This window comes from Gopherus evgoodei, chromosome 1, assembly GCF_007399415.2.
Source record: "Gopherus evgoodei ecotype Sinaloan lineage chromosome 1, rGopEvg1_v1.p, whole genome shotgun sequence".
Lineage (NCBI taxonomy): Eukaryota > Metazoa > Chordata > Testudines > Testudinidae > Gopherus > Gopherus evgoodei.
This window is the reverse complement of record NC_044322.1, coordinates 19,979-34,128: the sequence shown is the minus strand read 5'-3', so window position 1 is coordinate 34,128 and position 14,150 is coordinate 19,979. Positions and strand designations below refer to the sequence as shown.

The 14,150-nt window shown below is 51.8% G+C and overlaps 1 pseudogene; it reads right to left on the bottom strand.

Annotated features, from left to right (window-relative positions):
• Positions 1–3,862: 3,862 nt before the first annotated feature.
• LOC115645419 lies at positions 3,863–7,559 on the bottom strand (annotated as a pseudogene).
• Positions 7,560–14,150: the final 6,591 nt, after the last annotated feature.

Here is a 14,150-nt window from a genome sequence, read left to right as displayed (position 1 = left end):
GCTGATACCACCTCCTCACCTGTTCGTGCTGCAGACCCTGAGCCCATGGTACTTTTGGGTGCAAGAACACCAGAAGTTCACCGTAATCCACCTAGAGACAGAAGGTCTCCTCATCGGCTGGATCTTTAGCTAGGGCGAACCTATGTTTATGGGGCAAATTAATCTCCAGGGTTTAGCCGGGAATGGAGGCAGTCTACCCATCTTCTCTAGTCTAGTGTGTGTTTTATTTAGGGAATGTTCTTATTGGCGGGGGGAGGAATATGTTGTGTATTTGGTTGTCATGATTTTGGTTCCTACGGCAACTGAGTTAGATTATTAGGAGTTAGCCCAGCTAGCTTCGGCCGGTGAAGGAGCTCTGTGTCTGTAAATAAATGGTAGTTTTGTTAGCTGTCTGCTGTCTGGCCTCAAGTGATTTCTTCCTAAACTGGCTGCCCCCAAGGATATAACAATCAAGCACTGTAGACACCAGAACTAGACACAATATTCTGGCAGCAGTCACACCAGTGCCAAATAAAGAGCGAAAATAACCTCTCTGCTCCAACTTCAGATTCTCCTGGTTATACATCCCAGATTGCAGTAGCGTTTTCGGACGCAGTGTTGCAGTGGGAGCTCACGTTCAGCTGATTAACCACTATGACCCCCAAGTCATTCTCAGAGTGACTGCTTCCCAGCGCTGCCTCCCCCATCCGGTAAGGATGACCAGCATCCTTTGTTCCTAGACGTACACCTTTACATTGAGCCGTATTAAAACACAGATTGCTGAAGAACAGAAGGACTAAATGAGTTTCCCAAAGTCACAGAGGATGTCATTTGAAGAGCCTGGAACTGAAGCCAATTCTCCTGTATCCCAGGCTAGCACTTTAACCACTCAACAATCCTTTATCTCTGGAGCTAGTGGCTGTGATGGGGCAGCTGCCATCTCAGCATGCTTAAATTACCTGAAACTCAGAGAATTAAGCTCCTGTGACACCAGTAAACAGGAGGCCACGAATAATTCCTTTTCCTGATGAAAACGCTAAGTAATGCTTTGTCCTGAATCTATTGAGGGCCAAATCCATCGGCCAGAGGATAGTGGACAAGTAACTCCACATGAGCTCCAAGTGTGACTCAAAGTGGGCTAATGGGACGTAGGGACATAGGCCTGGAAGGGACCTCCTGGGTCAAAGAGCCCAGTCAACTGCTATGGCAGGTGACTCCATAATATCACCCGGTGCATCAGCCTGTGTAAACAGGGTCACAGTGAGTTCTCCCCTGACAGCAGGCTGGGATGGAGAGAGACTTCAGGAGCAAACTCTATTTATATAAACGCGTCTACTCTGAGTAGATATCCAGCAGACAGAGCGGTGTTGTTCAAAGTGATCAAATTTGGCTGGTGCTGGGTTACAAATCACTGTAGTACTGAATGCAGGGGTAGTGCAATGTTGTTATCAATGTTGATGTCTTTATTTTTATTTTTCGATTAGCTGTTAAACCAGAGTTACCTTAAAGACAGTCTGCACTGTAGATTTTTTGCGGGGTTTATAAATATGTTATTGACCTTTTAATGTTAGACTCCGTACAAATATTTTAGATTTTTTTTCCGGTAAGCAATTGAACATTTTTTGTTATGACAGTAAAGATCCATTGTATAGGTTTATTTATTTTTATATGCCCTCTGGATAAATTGTGATGACTTACGAGTTTTTTTAGAGCAGGATGGCTTTTTACAATAACTTTATTTGCTTTGACAAGAGCTTGGGCTTGTAATGTTGTAGTGCTTAGTAAGCAGCAAGAGCAGTTTACTTACAGTTTTAGTTTGCTTTTTGGAGCTGTTAATGCTTTGGTTTAGTATGCAGCAGGTGTTTCTCCCCCAGTACTGGTACTTTGTATGATTATACTAACAATACAGATAGTTTTAATGCTAGGATACAACACGAAAGGGAACTTATTGTTGGGGTGTCCAAAGCAGGTGTTTTCATTAACCCCTTTTTCAAGCTTCCCCATGCACTAGCTGCTTCTTTAGGTTTATTGTAGTTTTTTAAGGAAAAACCCAGTAACTACTGCACAAAACTTTTATGCTCTTTTTCTGTTTTACTTACTAGCAAGATATTGTTAATATACTTCACAATTTTTTTGTTTGCAACAATTTTTTAAACATATTTTTACAGCAGTATGGAATATTGTTGGCGTATCGCAGTACCCCCAGGAAAAACACTTGAGCAATATCAAGTACCCTGGAACACAGAAGCCGTTTGGTACTGGGAAGCTGGGTTTAAAGTAGACTTTAAAAAAACATTTGTCACATTCAGTACAGAAACCGCTCTCTTTCTGAGATAACACCTCCAGCAGCACAGGATATGCAGCTACTACGGGGGGTTCCTGCTTAGCAATTTTGTTAAAACCTCAATCTTACTGTCAGCCTGGGGTACTTAAAACAAAACTTCTCTTTGTGGTAATGCATCAATTCAGTCGTCTCCAAAACACAAACTCTCCTACCCTCCAGCCCCGTCCTCCTCCTTTATTCAGGAGACTCCACCGCCCTGCCTGCTGCAGTTAGCATTAGTTCAGGCTTGTCACACCAACTGCCTCATCTCTTCCCTCAAATCTCTGCCCTCTGCTCTTCCTATTCTGGGCCAATGTGAGGATACCTGGACTCTCCAACTTCCCTGGGGGTATGTCTTGAGTTTGGTGATAGAAGATGGGGGCTGCTTTCAGGCCGACCAGCCACCTGCCCAGGATAGGATAGGGTCTGGGGCTCCTTATAGAGGTTCTGGAAACCTGGGCAGCTCTTACCATGTCCATGCTCTGGCTTCAGGTCTTTAGAGGGGTTGGAGCCTCAGGTAAAGATGAGGAGTGGGGGGTGGGGTTCTGGGGAAGAGATGGGGCAGAGGGAGGGGCAAAGGGGGAAGGGCATGGAGCAGAGGATTGTGGTTTCAGGTAAGAGATGGGGAAGAGGGAGGTGCTTCAAGGAAAAAGGAAAACTAGGGACGGGGCCACACAGGGGACGGGGCCCCTGCATGTTTTCTGCTTTTGCCTTTTGAACAAGTGGTCACCCTAGAGTGAATGGGCGGGACTGGGATAGGAGCTACCTGGGCCTCTCTGCAGGAGCTGATTCCCACTCCCACCCATGGAAAGCAGCTGGGGCAGCATAAACACAGGGGACAAGGAGGGAAACTGGGCCTCAGTCTCTTGTCAGGACTCCTGTGCATCAGACCCTCACTCACACACGCAGCTCTGCTTAGGGAGGGGGGAATGGGCTCAGCAGGTGTGCGGTGCTGAGACATCAACTGTGTGCAGGGGAAATTGCCTAGAAGGCTTCTCCTGCATTAATCTGACATGACTGAGTCATAATCACCTGGCTGAGGGTGCAGGGGAAGGATGGGTGTCCATGTACCTTGAGCTCACAGTGAATCAGGACTGAGACTGCAGAACAGCTCTGCAGCTTCCTCCATGGCCTATGGATGTTTAACCAGAGACAGGCCAGGGGCAGGCCAGGTGTAATAGGAAACAACATCGACGTCCCTTCTCTTTATTGACTGTATGAAGAGGAATTCTGAGGTCAGAGCAGCTGCAAATAGAGAGCTTTATGGGCCAGCATCCCACCTGTCCCCTGGCTCTCCACAAACACAGTCACTTTGTAAATGCTGCTGCCTGCCTTGGTCTCTTTCCCCCTGTGTGCTGTCCTCACTCACCAGCAGGTGCGGGCAGTCTCTCTCCCATTCCTCCAAGCCTCTTTCCTCCCATCTCAACCTCTTTCTATAGAGAGGAGATGAGTAGCTCATCTTGTCTCAGATGTAAGGGTCCAGGATGGAATAAGTGTCTGTGTTCTGGGTTTTTCGTCTCCTGTGTCACCAGTGCTGGAACTGGATGATGAACAGACCCTTCACTTGACGAACAATCTGATTATCCTTGATCGAAGGTGTTTGCTTTTCATGCTGTACATGACTGGGTTCATAAGGGGCGGGACCAGAAGGTAGACATAGCCCAGGAGAATCTGAAGCAGGTAAGTCGAGCTGTTCCCAAATCTATGTATCACAGACAAAACCATCTCTGAAGTGTAGAAAAGCAGGACGACACAGAGGTGAGAAACACAGGTGTTCAGGGCCCGAAGACACTTTGTCTGTGACACAACGCTCAGCACTGTTTTGAAGATCATCACATATGAGAGGAAGATGAACAGTGAATCCAACCCCATCATTAAAAGTGAAATATGCAAGCCATAGATGTTGTTGACTGTGATGTCTGAACAAGCCAACTTCATGACTTCCTGGTGCACACAGTAGGAATGGGAGAGGACATTGGCTCCACAGTAGTGGAACTGTTTCAGGAGAAGGGGGAGTGGGAATATTACAGCTATTCCTCTTAGCACACACACCAGTCCCATCTTGGCTATTCTTGGCAGGGTTAAGATGGAAGCATATCTCAGTGGGTTACAGATGGCAATGAAGCGGTCAAAGGCCATCAGCAAGAGTATGGAAGATTTAATGCATTGAAGCGAGTGAATAAAGAACAACTGGGTAAAACAGGCATTAAAGCTGATTTCCCTAGAGTTAAACAAGTATATGCCCAATATCGTCGGCATGGTGGCTATCAATAAGCCAAGGTCTGTGACGGCCAACATGGAAAGGAAAATGTACATGGGCTCATGGAGGGTTGGATCTGTTTTTATAATGAACGGAATGACTGAATTTCCTATTATCGAAATAACAAACATTAAACAGAAGAGGATAGAAATCCAGAGATGGACGTCTTCCTGCCCTGGTATCCCAGTGAGAAGGAACACTGCAGAGTTGAATTTGGTGTCATTGACAGCTGCCATAATGTACTGGACAGACACAGGTAGTTTTGAACTTTAGTTTCTGAAAGGAGAAATAACAGGAGACTAGATGATATTTAGGGAGACATCTTTCTGCTCTCAATGCAAGTCTAGAGGCTCCCAGGATCTCAAGGAAAATGAGCAACTACATAGTCTAGGAAGATAGGCACTGCCAGACTGGATCAGACATCTGGTCCATTCACCTCAGTATTTAGTGGCCATTTAGACTCATAGACTTTAAGGTCAGAAGGGACCATTGTGATCATCTAATCTGACCTCCTGCACAAAGCAGGCACAGAATCCTACCCATCCACTTCTATAACAAACCCCTAACCTATGTCTGAATTATTGAAATCTTCAAATTGTGGTTTGAAGACCTCAAGCTGCAGAGAATCCTCCCGCAAGTGACCCATGCCCCATGCTGCAGAGGAAGGCGAAAAACCTCCAGGGCCTCTGCCAATCTGTCCCAGAGGAAAATTCCTTCCCGACCCCAAATATGGTGATCAGCTAAACCCTGAGCATGTGGGCAAGACTCACCAGGCAGCACTCAGGAAAGAATTCTTTGCAGTAACTTAGGCCATGTCTACATCTAAAATTTTGCAGCGCTGGTTGTTACAGCTGTATTAGTACAGCTGTATAGGGCCAGCGCTGCAGAGTGGCCACACTTACAGCAACCAGCGCTGCAAGTGGTGTTAGATGTGGCCACACTGCAGCGCTGTTGGGCGGCTTCAAGGGGGGATCCGGGAACGGGAGAGCAAACCGGGAAAGGAGACCAGCTTCGCCGCGGTTTGCTCTCGCGTTCCCGGAGCCACCCAGCAAACCGCAGGGAAGGAGACCTGCTTGCTCAGGGTTCCGGGACCGAGAGAGCAAACCGGGGAAGGAGACCAGCTTCGCCGCGGTTTGCTCTCGCGTTCCCGGAGCCACCCAGCAAACCGCAGGGAAGGAGACCTGCTTGCTCGGGGTTCCGGGACCGAGAGAGCAAACCGGGGAAGGAGACCAGCTTCGCCGCGGTTTGCTCTCCCGTTCCCGGAGCCACCCAGCAAACCGCAGGGAAGGAGACCTGCTTGCTCGGGGTTCCGGGACCGAGAGAGCAAACCGGGGAAGGAGACCAGCTTCGCCGCGGTTTGCTCTCCCGTTCCCGGAGCCACCCAGCAAACAGCAGGGAAGGAGATCTGCTTGCTCGGGGTTCCGGGACCGAGAGAGCAAACCGGAGAAGGAGACCAGCTTCGCCGTGGTTTGCTCTCCCGTTCCCGGAGCCACCCAGCAAACCACAGGGAAGGAGACCTGCTTGCTCGGGGTTCCGGGACCGAGAGAGCAAACCGGGGAAGGAGACCAGCTTCGCCGCGGTTTGCTCTCCCGTTCCCGGAGCCACCCAGCAAACAGCAGGGAAGGAGACCTGCTTGCTCGGGGTTCCGGGAACGAGAGAGCAAACCGCGGCGAAGCTGGTCTCCTTTCCCGGTTTGCTCTCTCGTTCCCCGAACCGCCGAGCAAGCGGTTCTCCTTCCCTGTGGTTTGCAGGGTGGCTCCGGGAACGAGAGAGCAAACCGCGGCGAAGCTGGTCTCCTTTCCCGGTTTGCTCTCTCGTTCCCCGAACCGCCGAGCAAGCGGTTCTCCTTCCCTGTGGTTTGCAGGGTGGCTCCGGGAACGAGAGAGCAAACCGCGGCGAAGCTGGTCTCCTTTCCCGGTTTGCTCTCTCGTTCCCCGAACCGCCGAGCAAGCGGTTCTCCTTACCTGCTTGCTCGGGGTTCCGGGAACTAGAGAGCAAACCGGGAAAGGAGATCAGCTTGATTACCAGAGGCTTCCTCCTTCCACGGAGGTCAAGAAAAGCGCTGGTAAGTGTTTACATTGGATTACCAGCGCTGGATCACCAGCGCTGGATCCTCTACACCCGAGACAAAACGGGAGTACGGCCAGCGCTGCAAACAGGGAGTTGCAGCGCTGGTGATGCCCTGCAGATGTGTACACCTTCAAAGTTGCAGCGCTGTAACTCCCTCACCAGCGCTGCAACTTTCTGATGTAGACAAGCCCTTAGTTCCCACCCCATCTAACATCCCATCACAGACCACTGGGCATACTTACCTGCTGATAATCAAAGATCATTTCCTAGATTTTTCAGAAGAAAGTGGAACAAGTCTTGCAATAGGCAGCTATGAGATACCCTGCTCCCAGAGAGAGTTTCCCCCACACCCACTACTTAGACATATTTGGTGGTGTAAGTCAGGAAGGCTTAGAGCCCTTCCAAGACTTTTTAAAAGAGATCCTAACAACCTTAATGGGATTTATTTTTTTATCCATATAAACATCTCATCCCTCTTGGAAGCCTGCTAAGCTCTTGGTCCCATAGATATCTTGAGCTGGGAGTTCCACAGCCTATTGTGCACTATGTGCATTTACAGTTGTGACCTTCCCACACAAACTCTTTCTGGCCCGTTGTATCATGGCATGTTTGCAAGTGCACGGTGATATTGGTCATTGTATTTATCTGTCCTGGATTGAAGCTATTTATAAATGTGTCTGCCTCTTCCCAGCACATGGGATAAATTCTTAGGGCCTGATTCTGAAATCAAGATTGTCTTAATGGTATCACTGCAAATTTACATGGGTTAATTGCTTCAGAACAGGGCTCTATTAGCTTTCCCTTACCAAATGCACCAGGTGATACACTTTGACCCCCAAGAGTCCTTTCAAGAAGAGCTGAAATGCTTTGCCTCAACAATGTTGAATCAATACAGACAGTCCATTCATCATACAAGCTTCTCTTCATTCTCACAGGTCCTGCATCCTGTCACCAAGCAAGTGTCCGTAAATATCTGCAAAGTTACATGGGTGAAGAGTGGAAAATCAGGTTTGCACTAATATCCACTTGAGCGTGCAAGTTATTTCTGCCATGTGCATGTAAGAGGTGATGGTGAAAATTATATACAACCACTGTAACACTCCCCTTTTCTGCACCTCAGCTTGACTCTTTGCTGAAACACAGACCAATGGTTCTGTTATCTCATGACCTTTTCAAAAGACTTGCCAACATATTGCAGAGGGATAATGTTCATGACCCCAAATGTAAGTGTTAGAAAGAGCTTCTGGTCATTTCCCAGGAGACAGTATCATACAGCTGTTCACTGAACAAAGAGTTAAGAGCTCAAACCTATTGCCAACAGTATGTGGAGTACTACTGAAATACGTTCTAAAGCAAAAGCCATTAAGCAGTACAGTTACCACTGCTTCTGACTTTCAGAATACAGGCATGTCATGAATGTTTGGTTTGTAATATCTGTATTACAATGAAAAGATTTGGCATAACATTTACACATCTGTACTTTAGCATACACGTGTCAGTCCATTCTTTCCCCTCTGATCCGCTTTCAGAAATGATTTCTTGGGTTAGAATGTAACGTCTGTCATCGGGATTTCTTCAGAATCTGAACAGATTGCAGCGTCCGAGCCCTCATTCAGTTGATTGCCAGCAAACAAAAGTCTAGTATCTCCTCTGTCCCTGGGTTAATAGCTGACTGGTTCTCCTCAGGTTCTGTTCTGTCAGACTGCAGACTGTATCCGGAGCGGTAACAGCCATTGGGATCAGCATATAAAATATTCATTCCCTGAACTCTCACTCTCTAGTACATAGTAACCCCAGCACCTGTTACTCAGGCACGATGAGGGTTTGCAGGTAGTGGATTTCAAAGTCAAATGCAGGAGTATTCATGGAAATGGAACTTCATTTTCCACAGGAAAGTCACCTATTGCTCTCTCTCTGACTGTCTTTGTCCTGTATTCATAAAATCTGTAGCACCTGGGAAAAGACGGTTACTCACCTTTGTAACTGTTGTTCTTCGAGATGTGTTGCTCATATCCATTCCAGTTAGGTGTACGCGCCGCGCGTGCACATTCGTCGGAAAACTTTTACCCTAGCAACTCAGTGGGCCGGCAGGTCGCCCCCTACAGTGGCGCCACCATGGCGCTCGATATATACCTCTGCCGGCCCACCCGCTCCTCAGTTCCTTCTTGCCGGCTACTCCGACAGTGGGGAAGGAGGGCGGGTGTGGAATGGATGTGAGCAACACATCTCGAAGAACAACAGTTACAAAGGTGAGTAACCGTCTTTTCTTCTTCGAGTGATTGCTCATATCCATTCCAGTTAGGTGAATCCCAAGCCTTACAAAGGCGGTGGGGTTGGAGTGAAATGTGGCAGAATGAAAACTGCTGAGTCAGAGGCTACAGCGCCTCTCGACTGTTGAACCAGGGTATACTGCGAAGCAAAGGTATGGACCGAGGACCAATGGAGCTTCGCGACAGATCTCGTGGGTAGGTACACGAGCCAGCAAGGCGGCAGATGAAGCCTGAGCCCTGGTAGAATGCATGGTGATGTGGCTTGGTGAAATATGAGCCAAATCATAACAAGTGGGGATGTCCGCCATCACCCAAGATGAGATCCTCTGAGAGGAAAACAAGCAAGCCCTTCCTTTGGCCCGCTACCGCGACAGAGCCGGGGCTCCTTAGGAAATGGTTCTGTCAGCACAATATAAATGCGAGCACTCCACAGATGTCCAAGGAGTGCAATGGTTGTGCCCATTGCGTTGAGCTGTGGGTAACATGAAAGGCCGAAACCCCTTAGGAAGGAAAGCCGGGTGCGGTCATAACTGCACCTTGTCTTTGTGAAACCTAGTGTACGGCGGAACCACCGTAAGAGCTCTGAGCTCGGAGACCCGTCTGGCCGATGTAACAGCTACGAGGAAATTTGTCGTGCAAGACAGGTATAGCAGAGGGCCAGTCGTGAACGGCTCGACTGGGGGAGACATAAGTCTGGTTAAAACTAGGTTGAGGTCCCAGGTTGGGGCTGGGCGGTGCACCCGAGGGTGCAAGCGCTCCAAGCCCTTGAGGGACCTCGAACCCATAGAGCGTGAGAACACGGAACGGCCACCTTAGCCTGCTGGAAGGTAGAGATGGCTGCTAAGTGTATCCTCAGCAATGATACCGTCAGGCCCTGCCGCTGAAGGCCAGAGGCAGGCCAAATAGAGGGGATCGAGACCTCAGCAGGAGCAAGATCGAGCGTATTGCAGCTGTAGAAGAAACACTTCCACCTGGCCCGGTCCGTTGACCAGGTGGAAGGCTGCCTGTCACCCCGACTCAGGTATGCAGGAGCCACACCGTGAGGTGAACAGGCTGCAGGTCCGAGTGACAAAGCCTTTTGTTGCCCTGAGTGATGAGGTCTGGGTGGGGTGGAAGGGTAATTGGGTCTGTTACTGACAGGCCGAGCAACGTGGTATATCAGTGCTGCCTGGGCCACTCTGGAGCGATCATGATGATGCACGCTCTGCCCCTGCGGAGTTTGAGCAGGACCTAGCGAACCAGTGGGAACAGTGGGAAGGCATAATGCAATTGGCCTTTCCACGGCATCAGGAATGCGTCCAAGATCGATCCCGAGGAGAGACCTCGGAAGGAGCAGAACATCTGGCATTTCCTGCTCTTGCAGTGAGCGAACAGGTCTGTGTGAGGAAACATCTCAACTTCTGTAAAGCAGAACGCCTCACATGGGGCAGAGTGATCACTCGTAAGACCGGAAAGACCTGCTGAGTCAAAGCGTTAAGACGTTCCGAACGCCTGGGAGAAAGGACGTCGCCAGCTCCATTGAATGGGCCATGCAAAAGACCCGGAAATGGATGGCCTCCTGACAAAAAAAGGGGGGGGGAACTATGTCCCTCCCCGGATACTCATGAAGCACATGGCCGTTGTGTTGGCTGTAAACACCGAGATACAACGGCCTCGCAGCTGCCGCTGGAACGCCTGGCATGCCAGGCAGACTACTCTCATTTTTGGGGCATTGATGTGGAATGCCAGCTCCCGAGAAGACTAAAGTCCTTAAGCTCGGGGGTGACCATGAGCACTCGAGCAGAGAGATGACGCGTCCGTCGTCCGGGGCAGTGAGGGCTGGGGCTGATGAAACCGCATCCCTGTCCACATCAGGGAGGGAGTTAGCCACCACTCTAGGGAGCCTAAGGTGTTCGAGGGAACGGTGACCACCATGACCATTGGCTCCCTGTCCGGGCGGTACGCCGAGGTGGGCCGGACTTGGAGAGGACGGAGGCGGAGCTTGGCGTGTTTGGTTACAAACTTGCGGGCAACCATGGACCCAGGAGACTGAGACAAGAACAAGCCGAGGTCGTTGGGAAAGCCTTCAGACCTCAGATGATTGTTGCCATCGCCTAAAACCGCAGTTGTGATAAGCAGGCTCCAGCTAGGTAGGAGACCAGGATAGCCCCTAGGAAGTCCAACCTCTGCGTGGGAACCAGAGTGGATTGCTCTATAGGAATCATCAGGTCTTGGCCTGTGAATAAGACCGTGACAATGCCCACGCGCTGAGCGGTTTGTATCTCAGAGTCTCCTCGGATAAGCGAATCGACCTGATACGGAAAAACGCATATCCGACATCATCGATGGTAGGCGGCGACTATGGCCGTAAGCCAGGAGATTGACAGTTGGCTATAAAGCGGAGGTACCTCCTGTGCGGAGGGAAAATGGCGTTACGAAAGTACACGTCCCTCATATCCAGGGCGGCATAGTAGCCCCCAGGAGGTAAGGATGGAATAATGGTTCCCAGGGATACCATGCAGAACTTCAACCTTATTCTAAACCGGTTGAGTCCGTGCAGGACCAGGAAGGTCTGAGACCTGCGCCCGAGTGGGGGACTAGGGCATAACGGGAGTAAAACCCCTTGCCCCTTTCGTCCGCTGAAGGGGGACAGGGCTGGAGCAAATTAAAGGTGGTACACTGTCCCCAGGCGCACCTTGGAAGGTTCGTCTTCGGTCCCAGTGGTAATTACGAGGGACCTTGACCTTGGCTCTTTAGGGGGCCTGACGTTCGTCTTTGGCCTTGCCGTTTGCCAAAGTTCTGCCTCTGGCTAGGCACAGAGTATGGCGGCTGGGGCCAGAAAGGCCTGCGTTTGGTCGCCGGCGTATGCATGCTGAGAGAACGCATTAGGAGCCCATTGACCATCAGGCTTCGCAGCCTGGGGCTGTCCCTGCCATGACGAGGCCTTTACCAACAAAGGGTAAATCCTGAATGGCAAACTGCAGCTCCGGCCGGAGGTTTGAAACCTGAAGCCATGCACCTCATGGCGGCGCCCAAGGCCAGAGTCCTGGCCGCAGAGTCTGCTGCGTCCAACGAGGCCTGGAGGGACGCTCCGGGAACCTTCTTTCCCCCGTCCTCCAAGACGGCAGCGGACTCCTGGCGGGAGGTTTGAGGGAGAAACTCCTTCACCCCGGTGCTATAATTATTGCAGCTAAGCAAGGCTTGTTGCTTTGCTACCCAGAACTGCAGGGCCTCTGCAGAGTACCCTGGCGACCAAGCAGGTCCATTCGCCAAGCCTCTTTCGGCTTCGGGGCGGGCGCCCGCTGGCCATCATATCAGAATCATGGTCCTGAGCATAGAATCTGTGCATATGGAATGACACAGATGCGTGTCCGGACTGCCATGGAGGTACTAAAGAAGGCACAGGCAGAGTCTCTGACTCATTCGGACCTTGCCCAACTCGGCACCGGGGACCGGCACCGGGAGGCGTTCCGGTACCTGGAACGAGATCCAGACCCGCAACCAGAACGGTGCCGGGAGGTCAACCGAGATCTCGAGGCTTGGGGAGAGACTACAGGAGTCAAGGTACCCGCCGCGGTGCCGGGAGTCGGAACGGTGCCGACAGCGGGTCGGCGAACGGGATACCGAGCGGTGCAGCGAGTGCGACCAGTACCGATGAGGAAAACAGCATCGGGACTGCCGATGGTGCCGGGCGTGTCGACAGAACCTGGAGTGCCTGCGGGACCGTGATCATGAACGGTGCCGCTCTGCTGTGCTGACAGAGGACGATCACCTGAAGAGACTGTATCAGGCAGCATCGACTCTGTCATGGCAATGAAATCCCTCGCCGTTGGTAACGTCTCCGGCGTGGAGGGAACAGCAGGCTCAACCACAGTGTATAGTGGGGAGCTGTCAGACATCGGATTCGACAGCCCTTGTGGGACCGGGATTGACGGTACCGAGGTCGTCAGAGCTTCGGTAGGTGTCGGTGCCGGGCGATCCGAGTTAGATAAGCTGGCTGGCTGCGGTGCCGTCGGCATGGAAGCAGCAGGAGCAATAAGCTCAACCACGGCGCGTGCCGGGGAGCCGTCAGGCACCGGATTCGATAGCTCTTGTGGGACCGGAATCGACGGTGCCGACGTTGTCGGTGCCTCAGAGGCGTCGGTGCCAGGCAATCCGACTGAGACTAGCCCTCTGGCTGCGGTGCCGTTGGCACGGAAGCAGCAGGAGCAGTAGCTCAACCACGGCGCGTGCCGGGGAGCCGTCAGGCACCGGATCCTAACGGCCCTCGTGGGACCGGGATCGACGGTGCCGACGTCATCGGTGCCGCAGCAGGCGTTGGTGCCGGGCGATCTGACTTAGACGAGCTCTCTGGCTGCGGTGCCGCTGGCACGGAAGCAGCAGGAGCAGTAGCTCAACCACGGCGCGTGCCGGGGAGCCGTCAGGCACCGGATTCTACGGCCCTCGTGGGACCGGGATCGACGGTGCCGACGTCGTCGGTGCCGGGCGATCCGTCTTAGATGAGCTCTCTGGCTGCGGTGCCGTTGGCACGGAAGCAGCAGGAGCAGTAAGCTCTACCACGGCGCGTGCCGGGGAGCTGCCAGGCACCAGATTCCGTGGCCCTGGGGGACTGGAAACGACGGTGCCGATGTCATCGGTGCCTCTGCAGGTGTCGGTGCCGGGTAATCCAACTTAGACGAGCTCCCTGGCTGCGATGCAGGTGGCACGGAAGCAGCAGGAGCAGGGGTCTCGACCACGGCGCGTGCCGGGGAGCCATCAGGCACCAGCAGGAATCGTAGGATCTCTCGACCTCGGAAGAAGAGAGCGGTGCCGAGCCGATATCGGTGCCGGCGACGGCCGGTGCCGAAAGGCCTTGGGAGTATCGGCGGGGTCCGGTGCCGAGGAGGCGCTTCTGCCCGCCACTTGATCATCGCTCGGCGCCCCAGGTGGAGGGGTAAGTGAAAGTCCCACACCGTTTTGTTCTCGGCTTAAAAGCTTTGCAAATGGGGCACTTAGCTGTCAAGCGTGATTCCCTGAGGCACTTGAAACAGGAGTCGTGTGGATCTCCCTTCGGCCGCGGCTTCTGGCAGGCCGGGCCCATTCTAAAAACTGGTGAGCCCCGCATGGGCTCCGGGACCGGGTTCATGGCAGGGGCTACTTCCTGAACCCCGCTAACTAAACTAACCATGTTAGCAAAGAAAAAACGTATAACTATACAAATATATAAATAAAAGGGTTATAACTGCGTAACTATATACGAGAAATACGAGTAGCTAGGGAAGTGGAGGTC